We start from the raw sequence: 27,821 nt of genomic DNA on the forward strand, positions 1-27,821 counted from the left end.
TTTCGCAAAGGCTGGATGTGTTTAATTCCAGGCTTGAGATCATCGAAAGGGGGAGTGGTTTGGTTAATCTTGCACTTCCGGATGTCCGTGGAATTATTCGCTCTACACAAACCAACGGTTTGTGTACATCTGCAGTCGATGAGGGGTCCTCTGGCGTTCGTGTAGGTTCTGCTACAGCTACACATCAAGGGCACCTGTCGCCTGCTACGGACGGCTTTTTGGCATCAGCGCTGAACAGTGGTATTAACGGTTCTGGAGGGGACAGTATACCGCCAGGGCAGCAGCAGAGGACACAGCAGCCTTCAACGGACGTCCCTAAAGTGATATCAGGAGCGGGTCCGAGTTCTTCTAATCGACCAACACAAGAGAAGGCACTTATTGGCGTTACATCAGCCGCTGAATGGATAAATAACACAGGTGACTTTCTTTCTTTTTTACAGCCTGTTCATGATGGACCGCCGGTGCAGGACTCTGTGCGCTCTAAAGAGGACAATTTCGATATGTCAGGCATGTTAAAATCTCTTGACAATAAAACTTTAAAGATTCGTAAGCTACAATTGGAAGTAGCATATTTCAAACAGTGTATTATTGAGAATTTAGTCCCTAAGGGTCTGAGGAATAATTTTACACCCTCAGGCCTTGTTACGGACAATGCTTTCCTTATTGACTTGAAAGGATTGTTTCAGAAGCAAGGTATAGAACTTTTAGAGGTGATTGTGAAACATTATTCTGCACAAATAGATATTTTGAGTGCAGAAATTGGTCAAATTGATGAGAAAATCAGAATGTATGTCTATTTTGAAAGATTCAAATATGACTATGAGCGTATTTTTGCAAGTATAGATGCTTACATGAGTAAATTGAAAAACCAGAAGTCTAGGAAACTATTTAGGGATAGACATGTTTATTCTTCTAATACAGCCTATCCCAAATTAGCCAACTCTGTCACTCATGAAGTCACCCAGGGGTCTGGTTATGAGAGGAACGAGGAAGAGGGCACTGTAGATCTTGAACAGTGTGAACCCATAAACCCCACTAACAATTGGAACGTAGTCAGAAGAAGCAATAGGAACAAGAACAAAACAGGGGGGACGGAGGTTCAACCCTCAAATGCTGCTCACTCGAATAATAATCAGCATTTTTTAGGGAAAGCCCCGAACCCAGAGCAGGGGAAGAAAAAGAACAAGAAGTGGAAGAATTGAATCCCCAATTACTCACCTCAGATACTTCTGACTACCCTAAAATTGTTAAGAACCGAAAAGGTGATTTCACTATACACAACTTCTCCTCGCTTGTACTTGAGACAGAATTGGTTGAGCTACTTTCCTTAGGGTATAATTTTGTTCCATCTAAGCATTTTGATTTAGTTAAAGTACTTATCGATCTTAAATGCTATGTTAGGAAGCTTAATCTAAAGCTTCTATTTAACAACACTATTAGAGAAGAGATTAATGGGCTGAAACTCCCGAGCATTTTTAATCCCCCTTTACATGTAGGATTACGCATTTTTGAAAATGCATGTGAATTAGATATCAGACACTTGGATAAAAGGAAGGGGGCTACGAAAAGTACTTTTAACATTACAAAAGACCAGTTGCGGGCCCTTAATCAATTTAAAGATTCCTGCGTCAGAGTTATGAAACCAGACAAAGGAGGAGGGCTTGTGGTTTTTGAATATGAATTGTATAATGAAAAAATGTTAACAATTTTGGATACACCTGCATACAACCCTTCCTCTCTTAATGAGATGAATATTTGTGTGCAAAGAACAAAGGGTTATTTTAGGGATTTGTTTATTCAAGGAAGGATAGACCATGACACTTATGACTATATTAATATCACACAACCAAGGACGCCCGTCATGTTTGGTATACCCAAGATTCACAAGAATCTTGGGGACCCACCTATGAGGGCCCTTGTTGATGGAAGGTCCTCTATCTCATACCCAACAGCTAAGTATATCGACTTCTTGTTAAACAAATACTTGCAATATATTCCAAGCATATGTAAGGATTCATGGAGCTTTTTAGGAAGTATTAACAATATTCCCTTTGACAGTGGGTATAATTTTTTAACAGTCGACGTTGTCGACTTATATACTTCGATACCACACTTGGAAGCCATAGAATGGCTGGAATTGTTACTAACTGAACTAAAAGCACCAAAAGAGGAGATCAATAATACAACTGAACTTTTAGACATAGTCTTATCCTCTAACTTCTTTGTTTTTGGAAGGGATCTCTTTATTCAGAAACAAGGAGTCGCTATGGGTTCGCCATGTGGTGCTATAGTGGCGAACTTGTTCATGGCGTATTGGGAGAGGAAATTTGTTCTAAATCACCCATTATGGAAAGACAGAATACGCCATTATACTAGATACCTTGACGATATTTTTATTTTGTTCAAGGGCACTGAGGAAGAGGCATACCATCTGGTGGATTACTTTAATAGCACAACAGAATTCCTCAGGTTCACGTCTAAGTTTGACACCAAAGAAATGGATTACTTGGACGTGAAACTGAGGAAAGATTTTGTGAACCAACGGTTCACTTCGTCCATTTTTCGAAAGGACACATACATTAATTCTTTCCTACACTACACAAGTGCCCATCCATATAAGTTAAAGAAAGGAATTGTTAAAGGCCAACTTGTGAGGGCCGTCAGGATGTGTAGTGAACTGAAAGATTTTGAGGAAGAATGCATTTTGTTGAATAGTTTCTTCTTGGATAGAGGTTATCCTACCTCTCTAATTGAGGAGGTGACGCTGGAAGTTTCTAACAAGAGAGTCAATGGAATGATTTGCCCTTTATTATCTAGTGATCATAATAGGATGTCTACCGAGGAAGGGGTTACAACCAGTCTGATGGAAACAGATTTTAGCCCAGATACTGCCATGGAGCAACCTAGGTGTGACTTTTCCTTGTCTTTCTCCACTATTTATAATTTGAATTCTAAAGAATTATCAGACATCATCGTGAAGAACTGGTATTTTATTACCAATAATTCTTTTCTTGTAGAGAAACTAGGTAATACACCTAAAGTCACATTTAGGAGAGGTAGTAACATTAAAGAGCTGTTACAAACTAATGTACTAAATTCCAGCCTTTATAAAACTAAAGGGTGTTTCACCTGCGGGTCCTGCAACTGGTGTCATGTTGTGAAATCTGGTAGTTCTTTCAGTATAGGACAACAAAGATTTTGGATTAATCACAAAATCAACTGTGATACAAAATCTGTTGTATATGTTGCTCTCTGTGTTTGCTGTCCGGCATTTTATGTCGGAAAAACTGACAGAAAATTCAGAGAGCGCATATACCAACATATATATGCCATCAGAAATAATAAAACCGAAAATGCTCTAGCAAAACATGTTGAAATTAATCAAGGACATAGTTTTGTTTTCATGGGCATTGATTGTAAACAAAAATCCATTAGGGGAGGACCTACCTCCTTGTTGTTAGAAATTCTAGAATTGTGTTGGCAACTTAAATTGGATGCCTTTAACATGCCAGGCTTAAACGAAAGTTGTAATATAGCCCCTGTGCTAAAACATAAGGCCTATTTACGTTGATGAACTTGTCTTGTTCCAGGGAATTAATTATGACAAGCCCTGGCCAGCATGTTTAACTAGTGTATATTTGTTCACATACACTTGGTTATATTATCTTTTTAATTGGATGTTTTTTATATTAAAATATGGTTTATTTGTAATAACAGATTTGTATTTTTTATATATAAATTCTTTTTACATATAATTTTCTTACTAATATATAGTCAAGACACACTATTGTTGCCATTTGGTCAAAAACCTTATAGGTTTGATCATTAAGATCTGCCTTTGAAACAGTTAAAGATCAACTGCATGTGTTTTTAAAGAAGTGATGTTTTAATTATGTCAGCTGATTTTAATTAGGCTCCTCACAGTATTTAAACTGTTTGGCGCCTTTTCTGTGTTTTAGCCTCTGAGGAAGCTACTTGTATTTAGTAGCGAAAACGCTATTTGTTTTGGAACTCAATAAAACTGCGTTAAGGCACTTGGGCGTTTTTGATTATTCAACACTCTTTTTTTGTTTTTCCAAAGTTTGTGTCTTTTTGGACTGTTGATTTCCTAAGGGTAGTTCATATGATAACATAGTTCTACTTATTTGTAAGCTTATATTTAAACTATGAAATGAAATGTTATTTATTAGCAATACACTATGTATTTGGTTTTAAGATTTTTTACTATGAACGGGATGATTTTACATCTTATTCAACTGTATGACAACATTTTTCTTTAAATACTAATTGAATTGTTGATTTAATTGAAAGGTTATAAAAAGGAAGTGTATGTTTGGAAGATTTTTTGCATCTGATATAGTTCGAGTGCTACTCTTACGAAAATGTGTGGTGATATTTAGCAACGTTAATGTACAAACATGTTGTGGCAGTTTTCTACATTAACATTTGATTTTAACTGGAGGTTTTGTTCCCAGTTCATTGCTCATAGGAAACATGTTGTGGCAGTTTCTTGGCTTATATCTTGAATACAGCTGTTGTCCGCTACACTTGGTGACTGGTTTCGTGTTGTTTGTTGTAGTGTTTTGTTGTTTTTTGTTGTTTGTTGTTTTTTGTTGTTTTTATACCAGCCGTACTCTGTCTTGGATGCAGAAAAAAGTTGAACCGCATGACACCAAATGCTTTTTCCCATAGGAAATCATTGTCACTGTGATTTCTAAGTGTGCCCTAGCAATGATTCACTTTTTAGGGAGATTTGACCATTCATTTGTTCGTTGGTGCAAACAAAGATGCTCCCATAGGGATGCACAGGATGTATATGTAAACCTGTATGCTTTATTGGTTTCTAAACTACAAGAAAAATTTTCTTCATGATTCTGTTAGCAATTATGCTTGTCAATGTTGTTGTCTAGCCTTCAGAAGTATTATTAGATAAATACATACTCATTTCATTGGAAAGTTTTTTGAATGAAATTAAGTACTTAGGGTATAAATTATGAGATTCTCTATGTACCTTCATCAAAAATTAATTTCAGACATTCCACTGAAAAAAATTGATAAAGTCATTTCAGTGATGCTCTATTTCTTAACTATGTTAAGCCTGACAAAATGACTATTGGCATTCCTAGAGAGACAACTCTGCAGAAAGCATGTAAAATGTCAGATCTCATGATATAATGACAGTATTTTCAAACTTTCATCTACAAAGTGTAAAATTATAATCCATACCTGTAACATCTTAATATGATATAAACAACAGAGATAGAGTGTTTGACGAGTCTCTTTGTTATGAAAATAAGTACTTTACTTTAATTGATGGTATGTTTCTTCTGGTAAACCTTAGTATTTCAGTAAGAAATGCCCCACTTTAGGCAGCTGAAAAAGTAGGAACCAAAGCACAATTACATTGTTTCAACACAGGCACACACACACACACACACACACACACACACATATATATATATATATATATATATATATATATATATATATATATATATATATATATATATATATATATATATATATATATATATATATATATATATATATATACATATATATATGTATGTGAGTGGATGTACACATGCACATACTCACAAAAAAAATATGTAAACACATACTCTTGCATGCACACATACACACACCACACACACTCACATGCATGTATATATGCATGTGCTCAAATACAAACACTCATTTGTGTGTATATATATATATATATATATATATATATATATATATATATATATAGAACTCTCTGCCTCTGTCTGTCTCTCTCTTCATATATATATATATATATATATATATATATATATATATATATATATATATATATATACACACACAGATAGATAGATAGATATAGGGCAGCATAGTGGTGTTGCAGGTAGCATTGTGATATCACAGCAAGAGGTTCTTCCGTTTAACTCTCAGCTGTGATGCCGTCTGTGTGGAGTCTGCATATCTTCCCTGAGTTCACATGGGTTTTGTCCGAGTGAACTGGCTTCCTCCCACATTTCAAAGACATACAGTAGATGGACTGGACACACTTAAATGGTCACTGGCATGAGCATATGTTCTGTGTGTGCATGTGTGTAGATGTAGTATGGAAACAACTGCATCAGATACATCCACCCAGTGGTGTGAACATTGTTTCTAGAGGATTGACACTGTTGTTGTGATACCCCTACCCCGTGTGCAAAAATATGAAAAAGGAGTTGTAGATGTATGTATGTAAATGTATATATAAAAAAAATCATAAAGACTATGCAAACATGTATAGAACTGGTATATGACATACATATCTTTGGTTTAGTATCACAATCTTAAAGCCTACAATACTGAAAACCAAAATTCTGAGACTATTATCTTGAAAGACCAACATGCTGAAGACCTCAATATGGAGCTCCTGGACTTTCACTCCTGCAGGACCCATTTTAACACTTGTTCCTGGGTCCACACCCCTGAAGGACACTTGTTAGCTCTCATTCATGGGTCTACACACCTGCAGGACCCATGTTAGCTCTCATTCCTGGGTTCACATTGCTAAAGGGGATTTGGTATTCAAAATTTTTAGACATTGTAGCCTTCAGCATTTTTGTCTTTAAATATTATGGCTTCAGGATTCTGAGTTTCAATATTCAAGATTGTGATAGTGCACCCATTTTACTGTACAGCTTGTATGCATGTTTTGTGAAGAAAAGCAAAGTCAGGAGATGAGAAATCCATTCCTTGCTCCCCACATCTACAAAGCCATCTTACAATACCTCAAAACTGTTTATGACTTTTCCTGAGAAGAACAATTCTTTTTAATGACAGCCCCTTATATAAGGAGTTAATGTTACTTTAGATGAAATGGTATTTCCAATGTTTTTGTGGCTTTTTAATTATTTAGTAGTATTTTTATGTTTTGGGTAGATTTTCAGTATGTGAATATGTTTATGCAATGTTTTCTTTATTTTTGGGTTGTTTTGGAGCTTTACAGTGAGTCAAAGTAGGAAGGGTTATGACCTGCATTTCTCATTTTATTAGTTTTGTGTGTGTGTGTGTGTGTGTGTGTGTGTGTGTGTGTGTACTGTGGGAGATCATTTTTTTCATTGTGTTTGTTTAATTGTCTCATGTGCTTAGAAATTATTTTGGTGACTGCACCATTAAAGAGATAGTTGCATAGGGGATGTGGTGCAATGGATTACATTTTGTGGATATGTTTTGGTACTTGTGGGACAAAGTAGTGTCTGTAGAGGAGTTGCTTGCTTAAATGAAAATTACTGCATTATAAAATGGGGTTTATCTACAGTTGCTTCTGGTGAAATTGCTTGAACGTCAGTAGTGCTTTGGAAAAAAAAGACAAATGACATAATGCAGAATGCTGTTCCCCATAGGAAGTCAGTTCTGATAAGATTTCTAAGTAGGTATGTTTGCAATGATTCACTTGTTTTGGGAGAGTTCTCCCTTTTTGTCAATGCAATAATGGAGTTGGTATATATAAGCTTGGGAGGTATGGGAGGCTACCTCCCATATTGGGGGCTTGGCCTCTTGCAAAAAACAACTAATAATGATTTTTTTAGCCTTTCTGGATTTTGGAGCATTTTTTCATTGTTTTGGCTCATCAGCTTTCAGGAAGTTGGCTTCTCATACTAGAACCATACAATGGCTCCAATGTTGCTTCATGAACATGACTGCAATATAACTGAAGGTATGAGGTAAATCTAATTTAAAAGTATTGGGGATTTCTTTACATTGTTTTTCTAATTTTAATATATTTTGTTTGCTATAGTGCCATGTCTCTTTAATGTGGAATGGGATAGGCCAGAATGTTTACTTTAAATGCACTTTATTATGTTACAATAAATGTTAATATATATTAGTTTTCTGAGTTTTCACATTAGGTTTCCAGTTCCAGTTTATGGTTTAAATGAGTGGGTGTTTTCTTATAACTACATTTACATCTTTTTACTTTTATATGTTGAAAATAGAACCAAAATGACACCTTAACCACAAACTGTTAGATGGCATCCCACTGTCTATGTAATGTTTAGTAATGCAGCGAGTGAACACAACTCGAACCAGGAAAAAAGTATTTAATAACAAAACACTCCACAAACCAATAAATCCATTGTGTTAAGCACTTTCATCTGTGCAAGCAGACTTCCTCAGAACAAATTAGTCAGTTGATACACTTCATTTTAAAAACTTTTTGGCCCCAAAATATCCATTACAGATTTAAAGTGCTAATGCAACATTGTATCAAAACAATGTAACTAATCATACAAATCCTAACATATTATTTAATTCATAATGTTCTATCAGCAGATATAAACTATTACTCTAAAACTATATTAAAACTAATGTATTTATAATAAACATCTAATATTGTTAAAAACTGTTAGGAAACACTTAAAACCTTAAATATTAATAATAAAAATATAATAAATATAAATTCATATAATGTAAATTCATATAATGTACGTATGATATGCGTACAACTTCATTATGTATTGTGCACTTGTAAATAGTCTTAAATGGTTCATAGCAACTGCAAAAAAGATTTTATAGAACTAAAATCATTAATCCTGGGTTCCCTAGTGGCATCTGTTAAAATTTGCCACACACTCTCTCTTTTTCCTAAGAGTGCTTTATAATTGCCCCCACGGGATGATATATTTACTTGATCTATTATAGCAAATTTAAATTTATGTGTGTCCCCACTTTTACTTATGTGTCTATACAATGCATTATTCATATTTTTAAATCTAATTTTGTAGAAATGGTCATAGATACATTTCCTAAATTGTCTTTCGGTCTTGCCTATATAGAAAGCAGTACATGACATATACTTTGCCAAATATATAATGTTTTACTATTACAATTCCCAGCTCTAAATTTAACATATGTCTTATTGATGTCATCCAGTCTACAACCTGTTGTTTCATATATAGCAAAACACTGTTTACAAAACCCACATTTTCTAGTAGTTCTACTAATATTACAAATGACAGTGTAATTTATCGTTTTTTTCTAAGAGTCTCTTAATGTTCATACCCATTTTGTTAACAAAACAAGGTCTTTCTACAATTGCTTTTTAACATCTTCATCAACTGTCAACATATTCCAGTGTCTACTAATAATGTTTTTATTTCATTCACATAGGGTGAGTATGTTAAAACACAAACTCTATTGTGGGCAAATTCCTCAGGCTTATCAGTTCTAAATTTTATGTTGTTCGATTCAGTCCCCAATATAGGTGGGCATTTTTTTACCCCATTCATTAATAACATAAGTTGTGATGTCACTACGTAACGACAGGGGGTACCCTCTATTTACAAACATAGATCTAATAAATGTTATTTCTTTTCCATTGCCTCAAAATTGGAGGACATTCGGGCTGCTCTTATACATTGTCCTTTAAATATATTTTTTAACATATGCCTGGGATGGTTACTAGTATATTCCAGGTACTCATTGGAGAAAGTATCTTTCCTATATATTTCTGATTGAAACCCCACATTAGTATGTCTGATATAGGTGTCTAAATAAGCAATACCCTCTGTACTGACATTGTATGTGAATTTCAAAAAAAATCACTAGTGTGATTAATATTATCAATAAATTCATTAATAATTTCTACTGGCCCATTCCATAATACAAAAATATCATCCAGAAATCTAGTGTAGTACAATATATATTTATAATAGTCACTGCTAAATAAATGTTGATTCTCCAATTCAAGCTTAACCAATTTGGCAAAAATGGGGGCACAAGATGCTCCCATAGCCACACCCATGGTTTGTTTAAAATATTCCCCCTCAAAATAAATAAAATTATGATCTAAAACTAAGCCCATCATATCTGTAATTAAATTAATATGATAAATGTAGAACAAAAAACTTCTGACTCTCCACATTGCATAAACAATTTATTCGTAACAGAAAAAGACAAACGGTGAGCGCTTTCGCGTATGCTACGATACGCTTCTTCAGACAATATAATGTTAAAACAAGCAACATATTTATAGGGAGGCTTAGCCAAAAGGCGCTTATTTAATTGACTGAATTAATCAATTAGCTGATAATTTAATTAGAACAAACCATTCTCAGAGAGGGCTCTTTTAAAGCCATAAAGCAGTATACAAAACAAACCTAAAACATTAAAATACTTGTGATGCAATAAACCATGCTTATATTTAAACACATTTTGAAACCACTTAAAGGTATATATATGCATTTATTCCATATGTAACATTTATTCCATATCCAACATCTTATAACTCATGTATAATGTATACTCATCTCATTTCTTCTACTCTTTCTGGAAGCGACATTTAATATATAATAAATACTATTATTAAAATTTTTTTATGTAATAATAATAAATATATATATATATATATATATACATAAAAATGAATAAATAAATATCATAAAATATACTAAATAATATATAAATAAGGTAGGATAAAATAAGCCAATATATATTATATATATTATAATGTCAAAGGGAACTAGAACTGTCTTTTATTCAAAGTTATGGTACTGGAACATATAAATCCTATCAAATATACTAATATTTAAAATATTTAAGTATACATATGTGTAAATATATGTAAATATAAAATTAAATATTTCATGAAACAAAAAATTTTTTTTTAAATTATCAAATATACATTTAATCATAAACTATCAATATTATCTATTCATTTGTACATAAATTAGACAAAAAATCTTCCTAAATGACTAGATAGATATTGAATGAATTAGTATATTTTATAAATTTGCTTGAAAAAAACACGTTTCTATAAGTACTTAAACATATTCAATAATAGAAACTGTCTTAAACCATTAAATAAATATTAACTGTAATATGATACAAGAAATAAAAACATTTGTGTATGTATAATGGAACCCTTAGGATAAAAATAGAGTATATATAAATAAAATATATAAGCAATTATGCAATAAATTCTGAAATCATCTTCGATTGTTGAGAAAAGATCTTATTGTAATGTAATTGTTCAAGCCTGGAGGACAATGGCCTCTGAGCTTAAGAATCCATTTTAATTCATTTAGTTCAATCAAATTTATATAGTCACCACCTCTATCATTGGCTTCCACAGTTTGCAACACTCTAAATACAAAAGTATGCGATGGATTAGATGTTATATGTTTAGCTAGAGCGTTTAATTCATTTTTCTTCTTGATATCGTACTGATGGTTATATATTCTATTTTTAAGCTTCCTTTTGGTGAGACCTATATAAAATGCAGTACAGCACTCGCAAGTGGCCAAATAAATTAGTCCCGAAGTGTCACATGTGGCTTTAAATCTTGGTTTGAAAATATAATTAAATTCAGGATGTATAAAATCTTGTGATTTGGTAATGAACCTACAATAATTACAATGTTGACAGGGGTAGGTTCCAAAAGAAACATTTAGAGTCTGCAGATCATACATTATCTTGGATGGTCTATCACATAATAAGGATTTCAGATTTCTATTGCTCCTATAGGTTATATGAGGAGTAGCACCTACTATTTTCAGTGTGGATTCATCTGTTAACAAAACTTTCCAATTATTAAGTAGTATTTTCTTAATGTTCAGAAAGTCATTAGTGTAAGTCGTAATAAAGGATACTCTCTCCCTATAATTATACATATCACTTTTGAAACCAAAAGAATAATAATTATCATTTTTATTATACTGTATCAAATTCTCTTGTGGAAAGACATTATTTCTAACTTCCATTATCAAATCATAGTCATAAGCTCTTTCTAAAAACATATCTACCATATTGTCAGCTTCTCTTTTTAAGTCATCTGTGTCAGTACATATTTTACATAGTCTAATAAACTGACTTCTCAATATACCTTTAAAAGTATGACGCGGATGCATGCTGTCATATTTCAGGATTGTATTCCTCCAACATTTTTTCTTAAACAGGGTAGATATTAATCTGCCTTTCCTGATGTTTAAACTAACATCCAGGAAATTTACAGAAGAGTAAGAAGTTTCAACTGAAAATCTAAGAAACGTGGTGGTAGTTTCTAAATAAGTTTTAAAAATAAGAAACTCCTCCACTGAGCCATCCCATACAATTAAAATGTCATCGACAAAACGCCTATAGATTAGGACTTTATGAAATAAAGTGTGTTTAAAAACATGGTTCAGTTCCCAATGGTGTACAACTAAATTAGCATAAGTGTTTGCACAGGGGGTCCCCATAGCCACTCCACAAGTCTGTAGATATAGGTCACCCCCAAATGCAAACACATTATTGCTAAGTACTAATTCCAATAGTTGACAAACTAAAATTATTGTGTTCCCACTCATGGTGTGACTATGCTGTAACAATTCACGTATAGCTTCAATCCCAATTTCATCTGGAATTGAAGTAAAAAGACTTTGTACGTCCATTGTAATGAGAAGATGTTTATCTTGTATAAACACAAAATCTAAAGATTGTAAATAATCTATAAGCTGATAAGTATCCTTAAGAATTGTAGGGATGGCTTCTACTAAAGGTCTTAAAGTTTTCTCCAGATAAGTTGATATGTTCTCAGTAATCCATTTTGCGCCAGATACTATCGGCCACATCGGTGGTGGTTTGATCCCCTTATGCATTTTTGGTAGCCCTTTAATTATAGGTACTACAGGGGTGTCAATAGAAAAAAATTCATATAAGGTATTTGGTATCTGGTAACACATAAGCATATCATAAAGATCTTCCTTGACAGTTTTAATTATTTGGCTAAGTTTAACTTGATCTATTAAAAGATAAGTAGCATCGACATTCAACATATCATTCATTAAAGCATTATAATCAGCAGTATCAAATATGGCTATGCCTCCCCCTTTATCTACTGGTCTAAAAATTAATGAATAATCATGACTGAAGTTCCGTAGCGACTTCATGGTGTCACTTGACATATTGAAATATGTACATTTCTTTTTTCCATTATAAAAATATTTATAAAAATCAGTTTCACATAACTTAACAAAGGAATCTACATGAGCTGGCATGACAGGTATAAAAGAACTTTTCTTCCTATACAAAGGAGTATTGGCAACATTGTTAATAGCGTTATTCTTGTCCTTTGCAAAATACAATTTCAAAGTGACTGAACGGGCGAATAAACGCAAATCAATCAAAATGTCTGATAGTTTACTTCCCCGTGAGGGGATAAACGAGAGGCCATTATTTAACAATTCAATGTCACTAGTATTCAAAACATGACTAGATAAATTGAAGTAAAGCGTGCTTACTGCCTCAGCCTTCTGGGTTGATATACATTCGTTTCGCCTGATAGCTTTCTTTTTCTGCTTTCCCAACTGTTCCTTCTTCCCTTCATGAACGATGGCTTCCTTATTGGTAAAGGTAAAAAAGGAGTATTGTCTTCAGTACGCCGTTTGCTGATGGCTCCCGTATTATATTGTAAGGATTTGGCTGCATTGTTCGCTTCTTGATTGGGAAGCGGCGTGGAGATGAGAGCTGCACTGGTAACTGAAGCAAAAGTTTCTGGCGGCATGGTAAATGATTCTTGTGACGTATCTTTGCTTGGACCAAGCAAAGATTCAGATGTCGATGGACCAATGGGGATTGGCGCTGTAAGGGTACGGTCCAAGGGCGCTGAATTTGGACCAGAATTCTCTCTTGCAGAGTGGTTATCAAATCTCCTCGGCCAAATAAACACACAACCTGTTGAGAAATCCCTAAAGTCACATTGAAGCTTCTTAAGTTTAGTTTGTTGAAGCTTCATGGCATAAGTATTAACTTGGCTGTACATATTTTCAAGTTTCCGTACACAAAAGGGATCAGAGAAGTTGTTACATAACTCAGTGTTAATGTCATTAACTTTAGACAGTAGCTCTCTCTCAAGCGGCTCAAAATAGTCAATGAGAAGCTGCATATGCTTGTAACTGGCTTCAATATTAATGTCTTGCCATTTTTTAAGCAATGTTGGGTGCGTATCGCCTTATGTCGGCATGACAAGAATACGCATTCCTCTCGGGATCAGTTTGTAGTGAAGGCACGCCTCTAGGTGTTTACGTTGCCATATCATCCTTTGTAGTTTATACAGTTCATTTTCAAGCATTTTCATATTTGAATTGAAAAGTTCAATATTGTCAATGTTAGTATCCATTGTGTTTGGAGCTGGAACATTCAGATCCAGAGCCAATAAAGAGTTTGACTTACATGAGGTAATGGCAGTCCATTGCTGTTCATTAGTCAGTCTCCTCGGTTCTGGGTTGTAGTCCATTTCAAGTTCCATATTAGCCATAACGTGTGCAGTAGAAATCCGAAAAACAGCCAAACAGATAAAAAACAAAAACAGATCTCTAACAGCTGAGGAGTCAAAAGTTAAAAACCAATGATAAATGTAGAACAAAAAACTTCTGACTCTCCACGTTGCATAAACAATTTATTCGTAACAGAAAAAGACAAACGGTGAGCGCTTTCGCGTATGCTACGATACGCTTCTTCAGACAATATAATGTTAAAACAAGCAGCATATTTATAGGGAGGCTTAGCCAAAAGGCGCTTATTTAATTGACTGAATTAATCAATTAGCTGATAATTTAATTAGAACAAACCATTCTCAGAGAGGGCTCTTTTAAAGCCATAAAGCAGTATACAAAACAAACCTAAAACATTAAAATACTTGTGATGCAATAAACCATGCTTATATTTAAACACATTTTGAAACCACTTAAAGGTATATATATGCATTTATTCCATATGTAACATTTATTCCATATCCAACATCTTATAACTCATGTATAATGTATACTCATCTCATTTCTTCTACTCTTTCTGGAAGTGACATTTAATATATAATAAATACTATTATTAAAAAAATTTTATGTAATAATAATAAATATATATAAACCTCACCAAAGATAGCAGCCACACCAGTCCAGCGGTTTAGGCAATAAGGCTCACAATCAGGCAAAAAGTCCAAGCAAATTTATTAACGTGTCAAAAATATTTCAGAAATACACTCCACACATGTTTTCGTCGATATAAAAGACTTCATCAGATACAACAAAATCCTACATTCAACAAGTTTAAATACTATAACAATCCACTAATTGATAAATTGGCAAGTCATTAATTAAACATTTAAAGTAAAAAAGCTAAATAAAACCACAAATTCCAACAAATGAACGTACCAATGCATTAAATATATATAATACATCCTAATCCACAAAAGCACTAAACTAAAAACATAAATACATAGCTATATTCATTTACTAATATAAATCAAAAAATAAATGTTACAAATAATGAATATATAAAACAACTTAAGCACTATAAATTTAAATGTAATGTGCTTTAATTTTTAAAAAAGGAACAATCGAAATGGATTCATTAAGGCCGGGGGGTCTATTGGCCTCCAACAAAATCTGCCAATAGGTTTCTTTGTGGGCCAAGCGTGCCTCCCAAGGACCCCCCCCTAATGTCTTTAGGAACCACATCCAGAACAAAAAACAAAAACTTAGCATTATTACATATAGTAGTATGTTTATACAGGGCACTAGTATTTTTGCACTTGGAGATGTCATAAATGTGCTCGTAAATACGCCTAGAAAATAACCTTTCGGTTTTGCCAACGTAGAACGCTGGGCATTGTTGGCATATGGCCAAATAAACCAAACCACCAGTTTTACAGTTGTAGTGACCCCTGACCTTGATGTCCCTGCCTCTACTTTCCAAAAACACATGGCTAGCCTGAAGTATATACTTGCAAGAGGAACAATGACCACACTTAAAAACCCCCACATTGGGTCTAGAGTGCAAGGTAGGGACATGTTGTTGCTCTAAAGTCTTTTTAATATTTAAACCCCTCCTAAACACAGTTTTAACATCCTTACCCTTAAAGGTATCCAGGTCGGTCAACTCCTTAAAGGTGTCCCATTCCCTTTCCACAATACTTCTTATGTGAGAGGCATTTCCACTAAACTGTGTAATGAAAGTAAAACTACCTGCAAACTGGTCAGTTTTACTATTGGTAATAATATCTAAGGTATTACCGCCAGACCTACCCAAAATAGGAGCAAATCTGGAAGATCTAGCCATAGTAACCTCCTCTTCAATGGTCTTAATCAAGGATACAGGGTAACCCCTTTCTAAAAATAATTTTTGTAAGATGCCACATTCCCGCTGATAGTCCACATCTAGGGAAGTCATCCTGGAAATACGAACGTACTGCCCCTTGAGTATCCCCCTCTTTTGAAAATTAGGGTGTGAGCTCTGGTAATGTAACTCATGTATAATGTATACTCATCTCATTTCTTCTACTCTTTCTGGAAGTGACATTTAATATATAATAAATACTATTATTAAAATTTTTTTATGTAATAATAATAAATATATATATATATATATATATATACATAAAAATGAATAAATAAATAAATATCATAAAATATACTAAATAATATATAAATAAGGTAGGGTAAAATAAGCCAATATATATTATATATATTATAATGTCAAAGGGAACTAGAACTGTCTTTTATTCAAAGTTATGGTACTGGAACATATAAATCCTATCAAATATACTAATATTTAAAATATTTAAGTATACATATGTGTAAATATATGTAAATATAAAATTAAATATTTCATGAAACAAAAAAAAAAATTTAAATTATCAAATATACATTTAATCATAAACTATCAATATTATCTATTCATTTGTACATAAATTAGACAAAAAATCTTCCTAAATGACTAGATAGATATTGAATGAATTAGTATATTTTATAAATTTGCTTGAAAAAAACACGTTTCTGTGAGTACTTAAACATATTCAATAATAGAAACTGTCTTAAACCATTAAATAAATATTAACTGTAATATGATACAAGAAATAAAAACATTTGTGTATGTATAATAGAGCCCTTAGGATAAAAATAGAGTATATAAATAAATAAAATATATAAGCAATTATGCAATAAATTCTGAAATCATCTTCGATTGTTGAGAAAAGATCTTATTGTAATGTAATTATTCAGGCCTGGAGGACAATGGCCTCTGAGCTTAAGAATCCATTTTAATTCATTTAGTTCAATCAAGTTTATATAGTTACCACCTCTATCATTAGCTTCCACAGTTTGCAACACTCTAAATACAAAAGTATGCGATGGATTAAATATTATATGTTTGGCTAGAGCGTTTAATTCATTTTTCTTCTTGATATCGTACTGATGGTTATATATTCTGTTTTTAAGTTTCCTTTTGGTGAGACCTATATAAAATGCAGTGCAGCACTCGCAAGTGGCCAAATAAATTAATCCCGAAGTGTCACATGTGGCTTTAAATCTTGGTTTAAAAATATAATTAAATTCAGGATGTATAAAATCTTGTGATTTGGTAATGAACCTACAATAATTACAATGTTGACAGGGGTAGGTTCCAAAAGAAACATTTAGAGTCTGCAGATCATACATTATCTTGGATGGTCTATCACATAATAAGGATTTCAGATTTCTATTGCTCCTATAGGTTATATGAGGAGTAGCACCTACTATTTTCAGTGTGGATTCATCTGTTAACAAAACTTTCCAATTATTAAGTAGTATTTTCTTAATGTTCAGAAAGTCATTAGTGTAAGTCGTAATAAAGGATACTCTCTCCCTATAATTATACATATCACTTTTGAAACCAAAAGAATAATAATTATCATTTTTATTATACTGTATCAAATTATCTTGTGGAAAGACATTATTTCTAACTTCCATTATCAAATCATAGTCATAACCTCTTTCTAAAAACATATCTACCATATTGTCAGCTTCTCTTTTTAAGTCATCTGTGTCAGTACATATTTTACATAGTCTAATAAACTGACTTCTCAATATACCTTTAAAAGTATGACGCGGATGCATGCTGTCATATTTCAGGATTGTATTCCTCCAACATTTTTTCTTAAACAGGGTAGATATTAATCTGCCTTTCCTGATGTTTAAACTAACATCCAGGAAATTTACAGAAGAGTAAGAAGTTTCAACTGAAAATCTAAGAAACGTGGTGGTAGTTTCTAAATAAGTTTTAAAAATAAGAAACTCCTCCACTGAGCCATCCCATACAATTAAAATGTCATCGACAAAACACCTATAGATTAGGACTTTATGAAATAAAGTGTGTTTAAAAACATGGTTCAGTTCCCAATGGTGTACAACTAAATTAATATGATCCCAACTCATGTTAGAATATTTTCTCATACTGGTACAAAAATCTTCCTGTCCTTGTTGTTTAGGGATACAAGAAAATAAGTCAATAACATCAATAGTGATGTATATTAAATTTCTTTTCCAAACTTTAAGGGTGAGGTGGGCCAAAAACATCCAAGAATCCTTTATGAGATGTGATATATTTGCATACATTGGCTTGACCCACCTGTCTATAACCACCCCTATATGAAAAGTCTTTGAATTACTTCCTGATATAATTGGGCGAAATGGGGGATTCAAGATATTCTTATGCACTTTAGAAATACCTACTATCGTGGCTAATATAGGGTAATCTACCTTTAGAAAATTGTATAATTCATCTGTAATCCTATTGTCCAGTAGGTATTCCTCTAAGACTAAGTCAATCTTCCGATATCCTATATTAATTTCATTGATGGAGATTGCTTCATAATTACTAGTTTCTATCAAAATTTTTTGTACCTCAATAATATAATCCGTAGTATTGTACAAGACTATTCCTCCTCCTCCTTTGTCTGGTTTCATTACCCGGATGTCCTTATTCCTAGTAATTTCAACCAGACAATTTCTTTCATCTACATTTAAATTGTCCATTTTTTCCAATTTTTTGTTCAGTCTATTGAATCTATATATATCTTGACATACAGTTTTTTTCAAAATTGGTCACTTTATTGTGACCTGTTGGTATAAAGGTACTTCTTTTGTTAAACATATTATGGTCATTACATAATGGATAATCAATGTTATTTTTAAATAATATGGCCAAATTCATTTTTCGACAATATAACTTAATTTCTATAATAGTATCTACTAAATTAACATTTACTGTGGGTATGTACTTAATTCCTTTGTTGAACAAAGAAAAATGTTCATCTTTGATGTTAATATTAGTATAGTTGTAAACCTTTAAATCGTTAAGACTATTTACAATCTTTTCATTTTCATCACCTTCATTATCCATAACACATTGTATACTGTTGTCTGGGGTAGTCAACATACTGTCATCCATTAGTTTATATACAGTTAATGCAGTGCTTGTATCTAATACCTCTCGTGTCTGTTCCACTGACCATAGATCCTTTTCTGGGGTGGAAAAAATCTGCCCCCTTGAAAATTCATCCCCCTATCTCTGTGTGTTTCTTCATCAAATGTTGTTAAATTTTTATTATCTACCTTTTGTTCTCATTATCATATATAGGCCCTATTATCCCTATATTGTTCCATGTCACGCTGAATTTTTTAAACTTTTTCTATCAAATATCCCTTTAGCCTTAATGTCAGACAAATTGTATTGCTTATCATATAATTCATGCCATTGTGGGAACAATAAATCACTCATTATATCTTTGTTTAATTTGTCTACATCACTAACCAATCTACTTAGTCTCTCATCATTCTTTTTAATTAACATATTCATGTAACTAATCCCAAAGTTGTTAAATAAGGTGTTGAATTCAACCTTAGTGTTATTATCTAAACTTACCCCCATGGGTATTTTTTCATTGTTTTGGCTCATCAGCTTTCAGGAAGTTGGCTTTTCATACTAGAACCATACAATGGCTCAAATGTTGCTTCATGAACATGACTGCAATATAACTGAAGGTATGAGGTAAATCTAATTTAAAAGTACTGGAGATTTCTTTACATTGTTTTTCTAATTTTAATATATTTTGTTTGCTATAGTGTCATGTCTCTTTAATGTGGAATGGGATAGGTCAGAATGTTTACTTTAAATGCACTTTATTATGTTACAATAAATGTTAATATATATTAGTTTTCTGAGTTTTCACATTAGGTTTCCAGTTCCAGTTTATGGTTTAAATGAGTGGGTGTTTTCTTATAACTACGTTTACATCTTTTTACTTTTAGTATTCTCTTCTTTATATTTGTACATACTTTTTCACTATTGTATTGTAGGATTTCTTTCAGGTTTAGAGAATGTTATTGATAGCATTTTGTACAATTTTCCATGTGGATTAGAGGAAAATATTTAAGATCTGCTGTACTTTAAATGTGCAAATGTTCTTTGTTTTATAACACACATTAAATTATATACCTGCATATTGTGATATTATGTTTTTATGCAGTTTGGCTTTCTTTTACAGGATGTGGTGATCGTGATTACTATAGGTTTTAGTTTAAGTCTATTTGTCATGATTTTTTATATTTAGTGGAAATGTTTCAATTGTACTTATACATGATAATTGTGTTTATTGCTTGTGTGTAAAATATAAGGGCTGCATTTATCACTAACCTACTGCTCTCATCCAATGTTCAGACCTAATTCACCCTGTGCAGCAAGAAATGTAGGTACTATAGGCATAGCATATGGCCATGATGCAAATCATCATGTATGTGTATACTCTGTATTGCACAACAAGGATACATTGATCTGTTTTACACTGTGCAACTTCTGCATGCACTTCTTTACTAATGTTTCCTATCACACTCATGTCTGGATGTTTGGTTGTCACACAGTCAGTAACAGTCCTGAGCAGTGGGTTTATTGGAAAGGGCATTGCTGGAAAGAACACATGTCCACCTGCTGTTGTGCTGAACAGTATACAAAGTTTTGTTGTGTCTAACTGGACAAGTCTTGAAATGTTGTGGATGTTTAGTAAAAAATTGTTCACTGTTAACTAGTTATTTTATTAGGTCCTGCTTTGTCATAGATGACCTTTTGTGTTATATTAAATTGAGGGTATTCTTAGTGAATTCACTATAGTACATTAAGGTAGAGTAATGTTCTTTTCTCAAGGGAAAAATACAATCTTGCAAGCTAAGCATAATATGTACAGAAATAAGGTTTACAGAATGTTCCTTTCTCAAGGGAAAGATGTACACAGCAAAGGAATGCTAGATATAGAGGCGCATGCAAGACAAGGCTAGGAAACCAAGGCAACCAAGGCTAAAGAGGCATGAAAAACCTTACAGGGTTTTGGTATTATTAGGAAATACGGCAAATACAGTTAGTGAAGTCAGTTAGTTAGTTCGGACTGACATACAGAAAAGATTAACTATTCAGCATTCCAGAAAGGAAGTTAGCTTTTGGACTTATATGTAAAAGGGTCTCTACAATACAGACACTCAAGCGTGAGTACAGAAGGCAAGACTACCATACAGATACTCATGTTTGAGTAGAGAAGACAGGTCAAATAAAGACTGTTTCAGTTTATATCATTCAGGAGAATCAGAATATACGTGCAGAAACTTTGGATATGTTTAGCAGCACTGTTATTACTAACCAGCAATCCAGCATTTCTACAGACTGTTATCATTTCTAACACTGTTAATGAAGATAGTATTTGGATAGTTTAAACTTCTAATAATGCCTTATTAACCAAACTACAGTGTTTGTAGAATTCATTCTGAAAAGTACAAAAGACTTGACCCATAAAGGGGAGACTGCCACACAAGTTTGGGTAATTAACAAAGTTGTTTTATTGTTGTTGTTTCCAGTTAATTTCAATATACTACAGTCTTATCAATTCTTTCATGTCATTAATACTGACTTCAAAGTTGGTGATCTGGAGTAAAAAGAAAACTTATTTTTTTTAATTAAGTTTTTATTTCATGCAAATTTTTCTCATCTCAAAGTTAGCATATTTACAGATTTGGGTTTAGGAGTAAAATCCCATGTTGGTGAGTTTAGGGAACTCTGCCCCCCCAAAAAATGTTTTAATTATATTTTGTACATGTTGATTTGCAATTATTATTCCCAGGGATTCAGCAAGCAGCCATGCAGGAATAAGTTATTCCTGCATGGCAGGGACTGCTCCTGCACAACACAGCAGCGCACCTTGCATATTCATGAAGGTGCACTGCCTGTGCTGTTAAACTAACACGGAGCCATGTACGAGTGCAGGAAGTGTGTCTGAAAGCAGAGCTCTTACAATGCACATGCCCCTGCACTCTGGAATTGCCTTTTGGCAATGAAAATGAGCGAGAATGCTCATAACACCCCCCCCCCAACACATCAGGATTTAAACATACCTCTCAACTGTACAGATTTTCACAGAATGTCCACGGTTTTGTCTCATATTTTTGGTGTGTTCCTCCTAAAATCTGTACCTTTCTGGAAAATAGCTGAGGATTGAAGTCATTAAATTAAACGACAAACATATGAGTATAAAAGACTCCACATCCTTCAGAAAATCCATATTAATGCAAGACCAATCATCAACTGTCTAAGTTTGTAAGAGCAATATTTAAAATCTGTCCCTCTGTTTGTCCCCCATCATTTTAGGGTTTGTCCAGAGTTTTGCTCCAAGAGGTTGAGAGGTATGCCCACCACGAACGAAAAAGCTGATAAAATAACAGGTTTAGCATTAGCAGGGATATTCTGAAGGGTATAGATAAAATAACACAACAAACCTTTTTTTTATAAATGTAATAAAAAGTGTAGCTGCATGGGTGTGCCCATTGCTTAGCTATGCTTAGTCCAGCTTAAAGAGCACAATAAGTTAAATAGCAAGAGACATCCAACATAAGGAGTATTGCAATAGTGAGTGTACGCTTTGCTTGCAGCCATTCCTGGTTCGATCCCCACTGTAACTAATTCACATTTTAAATGTGACAGCAGTACATAAACTATTTTTTTTGTATCACCTACTAAATAACATATTTGTTAACCGGAGTACTGCATTAGGTCCAGATGTGAGGTGTCAGTGTAATAAAGTGGTGAAATCCCCATACAAACACAAGTGCCCCACACAGTATAGTCACACATGAATTAATGTAATGAAAGCACATTGGGGGATGTCAGGGACAATAGGCAAATTTATAATATGTAATGAATGATGAATCAATGCCATACAGCATATAGTCTATAAAATGAAAAATAAGCAATGCTAAGCATTGCACAACTCTGCTTGCTAGGTGTAAGCATTGTGTAAATATGACTGCTAAGCAATGAGAAGCCCAGCTAAATGGATTTGCCCATTGGTAAGCAGTGCTGAACCTGCCCCTTTAAGCAATGCCAACCTTAGCTAAGCAGGTTTGCCCATAGCTTAGCTTAGCTCAGCATATTCATAACCATCCAATCACAACAAAGGGTGGGAAATCAACCATATTTAAACTCCACAGGTGGGAATACAGCTCATAACTGGTTGCAGCTTCACAATTTAGACAGCATGGCTGGAGTCAGAGAGAGAGAGATTGCACTTCCGGACACAGCGCTGGGGCATCCAGGAGTCCAAGGTCATGGTAGGACTCCTGGTAAAAAAACATTATAAGAGACTGCTGCAGATGCCTGTACCAAGGCTCCCAATATTAAGTGGAAGCCTGGAACCATCTCTCCTGTGACCTCACCACTGCCACTGGTATCCACTCGGACTGGTGAGCAGGTCAGGCACCACTATGTTGATTTAAAATGGAGGAAGAGGGAGCTCTTGGATCAGTGGATCTAAGAATCAAGGCAGAGGGGTGGTGTCCCAGCAGTGTGTAAGTACTCATACCAATAACTGTTTGTCCAGCCTGTGCATATGATAGATAGGTATGGCTAAATATTTCTCTATTTCTCTTACAGCTGCAGATGAGCGGGCTGTGAATCAGGAAACCTATGCAAATAGGCTGCAAAGGCTGCATCGTGAGACTGGTGAGTAACAATCCTGCTTGTAGTAGTCATACCAAATAAATATGAGAGTAGTAGAAAGTCAACTGCCAGTATAAAAACTGTTTTGTGTATGGGTTGTACTGAATAAACCAGACAATATGACAATATTAGTCCTATATAGGTTGTATTTAAATAAAACTGTAACTGCCTGGCAATAAAGCTCTAAATCTTGGACTGGTTGTGTTTACTCTGGTAAAATATGGCATTTTTAGTTTTGCATTCTCTGAATAGTAATGTTGTATTAACCACTGTTACCTACACTGTGCTACATAATGAAAATGTCTAAGAATGTCTGTATAAGACTGTTGTAATTACAAGGTCAGATTGTACAACCGAGAGAGACTTAGACAGAAAACAGTGAAGAGATAGACAGCAATATCCAAATAGCACACTCTATTGTGACTTAAATTGTTGTATTTTTAGCAGACACAGCCATGGTTCGAATCCTGGGAGTGGTAGTAAGCTGTATGCATAATGATACCTCTCAACTGTACAGATTTGTTCAGAATGTCCAGATAATTTGCTCATATTTTCTGCATGTTACCCTGTCTGCCTGGCAAATCAGTGTGATGGTTTCAGAATTTTAGGCAGCAAATAATGACACAAATCTGATTTTCAGACCTCAAAACCTTCAGAAAATGTATATGAAAACAAACTTGTCACTCTAGCAACTCACCAAAAGTTTATGAGAGCAATATTCAAAATATGTCCCATTTTTACCCCCATGTTGTTAAGCTATGCCCAGAGTGTGTGCATTAACAGACTGAGAGGTATGTGCATAATATTAACTCAGAATCTGGTAATATGTGTGGAAACATTCAAGTAGTGCTAACAAGCATTCCTTCCACAGGTCTGTCAGGTAAGAAAACTGTGCCTGCCAATAAAGATTGAAATCCTGGACTGGTAGTGTTTACTCTGGTATTATATAACATTTTTAGTGTTGCATTTTACTGTTTGGAACAAAATTACTGCCAATAATCCCACCATATCAATCAATTTATTTAATTTCACTCAATTTACAAATGCCATTACCAGACCCAATAAAATAATCCCCCAGGCTCCATACTTGACTGGATCCTAGTCTCTCACCCAAATAAAATCTCCCACACTGGCACCTTACCAGACTCCATTAGTGATCACTTGCCAGCTTTCATCCATAGAGAAACCCCCTCATCTCCTCACCTACACTAATATATCCATACTCGAAATCTCACAAACTTTAACCCCATAACTTTCTCCAATTCTCTCAAACTAATAAACTGAAACAATCTAAAAACTCTTCCTCTAGACAACACTGTTGAATTCTTTAACTCAACCTTCTTAGATACCCTTAACTCCCAAGCCCCTCCAAGAATAAAATGTATAAAAAACAATTCTGCCCCTTGGCTTACTAAAGATACCAAAACACTTATGCATAAAAGGGACAAGACTTGGAAACTTTACTATCACAATAAGCACCCTGATACCCTTCTTTAATATAAACAACTACACAACCTAGCCAAAAAACATATTAGACAGGATAACAAAAATCATACTATACCAAACTCCAGTCTAATCACTCCATAAACCCCAACGAATTCTGGAACTTCATCAACTCTCTTCTCAGCCCAGGTACCAAAAACAACCCTTGCCCTGACACTAGTAAATCTGACCCAGAAATAGCTACTCTATTCAACTCCTTCTTTATAAATTTCATAGGAGAACTTACCAAAACCTTCCCAAACAACAGCTCCTCCCCCAACTCAAATCCTCTCCCCAACCTTCCATCCCAAACACTCCTCCTATATTTCATCTCAAACTCATCTCCACCTCATATATAAAAAAAAACTTCTCTCTAAGCTTGTCATGCTCCAATGCCTCTGACAACATCCCCTCACTCTTTCTAAAACTTGCAGCAGACAGCATTGCCATCCCCATTAGCACTCTCATTAATAGATCCATACAGGAATCATATGTCCCCAAACTGTGGTGTGCAGCCTTTATCCTACCCCTCCATAAAGGAGGCAGCAATATTAGCATCTCCAACTTCCAACCCATAGCAATTCTCTCCCCTATTTCAAAAATTCTTGAGAAATGCATCCACCTCCAGCTTATGCCTTTCCTTACAAATAACCAACGACTCACCCCAACAAAACATGGGTTCCGTCCTGGCCATAGCACAATAACTGCTCTTCTCTCTTTTCTAGACATTGTAAACTATGCCCATGACTCTGAAGAACTTGTATCCACAGTCCTCCTTGACCTCTCCAAGGCTTTTGATACACTCTCCCATACCCACCGCCTTAACCACCTTTCTAATCTTAATCTCTCACAAAACACCATTACCTGGTTCAGCAGCTACCTCTCTGATAGATCTCAGAATGTAAAATGGAAGACTGGCACCTCAGCCTTCCTGCTTACCCCAAACAGAGTACCCCAGGGATCCACACTCGGCCCAATGCTCTTTAATATCTTCATTAATGATTTCCATGCAACCATTCCTAACACTAAGATAGTACAATATGCAGATGACTCATCTTTAGTTTGCTCTGCTTCTAACCTCCCTGAGCTCCAAACAAAAACTCAAACTGCTTTCTCAACTACTGAGAACTGGATGCTTCAAAATCACCTCTCTCTGAATGTCAACAAATCAAAAATCCTACTATTCTCTCCCTCAAAATCTTTCCCCCACGACAAAAACTCTTTCAATATTATCAGCCATGCCAACTCCACTATAGAAGTTGTTCCTTATGCTAAACTTCTTGGGGTTACTATTGACGAACACCAAAAATTTTATACCCATATTCAGCTAACTATTAAGAAAACACATCAGAAACTTGGCATGCTGTACAGAAACTCCCACTTCTTCTCCCCTTCAACAAGACAGACCTTTGCCATGACCTACTTACTACCTTCACTGATGTATGGTGCTCCCCTACTAATCAACCAATCTTCCTCCATCTCTTCTAAACTGGAAACCTGTTACAACAAAATCTCAAAGTTTGCCACCACATCCAAATAGTCCACCCACCACTGTTTACCTTTCTGCAATGTCCAAAACTTCCCAAATATCTTGACTACCTCCAACTCACCAAAGCTCACAAGCTTATTTTTAAACCAACTCAATGCCCAGCACTAACAAACATCTTACCATTATACACCCCACACAGAACTCTAAGATCTGCCCACAAAAATCTAATCTGTATACAAACCAAATTGTCCCGCTGGTCAGTTTCTCCTAACTTTTTCCTTAGCCAAATAATGGAATTCACTCCCTCTGTCTCTAAGAATTTCTGAAAACTTTGAACACTTCAAAACCCAGCTCCATTCTGACCTCTCCATTGAATGGAAATGCAATTGCACTCTACTTACCTAACCTGCTTAATGCATGAATACATTCATTACACATAAGGCTCCTTCATCCTTACCCTTTAGGGATTAACCTTATTTACTGCCTTCTTACTAATATTACTTTTATACCCTTCATAGATGATTTAAACCTCTATACAATTTTAACTCTGTACTACTGTTCTCCAATCTGTAAATATGTAAATATGTATTGTATTTTACTCTATGTTGCTGTTTTACTTTGCTTAGTTTTGCTATTTTATATTTACAATTTGTTTAACTGGTACTATTTCTACATGTATTAAGGAGCTTTTCTCCTTACTTTGCTTAGTTTTGCTATTTCATATTTACAATTTGCTTAATTGGTACTATTTCTACTATGTATTAAGGAGCGTTTCTCCCCAGTCCTCCACTGAAAATGGTCTCCTGAGCCCAGTGGACCTCCCCAGTCATCAAACTGTAAATAAATAAATAAATAAATAAATAAATAAATAAAATTCTCTGAATAGATCTCTGGACTGTACAAGGTCACGCATGTTTTGTCCGGCTGTTGCCCTCATATATATGGACCCTACCGCAGAATTTGTGTGGGAGTCCACAACATCACTGGAATGATAGCAGGAATGTCAGCACTAAATCATGATAGGCCATTACCTAACATCCTCTTA

This window comes from Protopterus annectens, chromosome 11.part0 (assembly GCF_019279795.1).
Source record: "Protopterus annectens isolate FY-2018-M chromosome 11.part0, PAN1.0, whole genome shotgun sequence".
Classification (NCBI taxonomy): Eukaryota; Metazoa; Chordata; order Ceratodontiformes; family Protopteridae; genus Protopterus; species Protopterus annectens.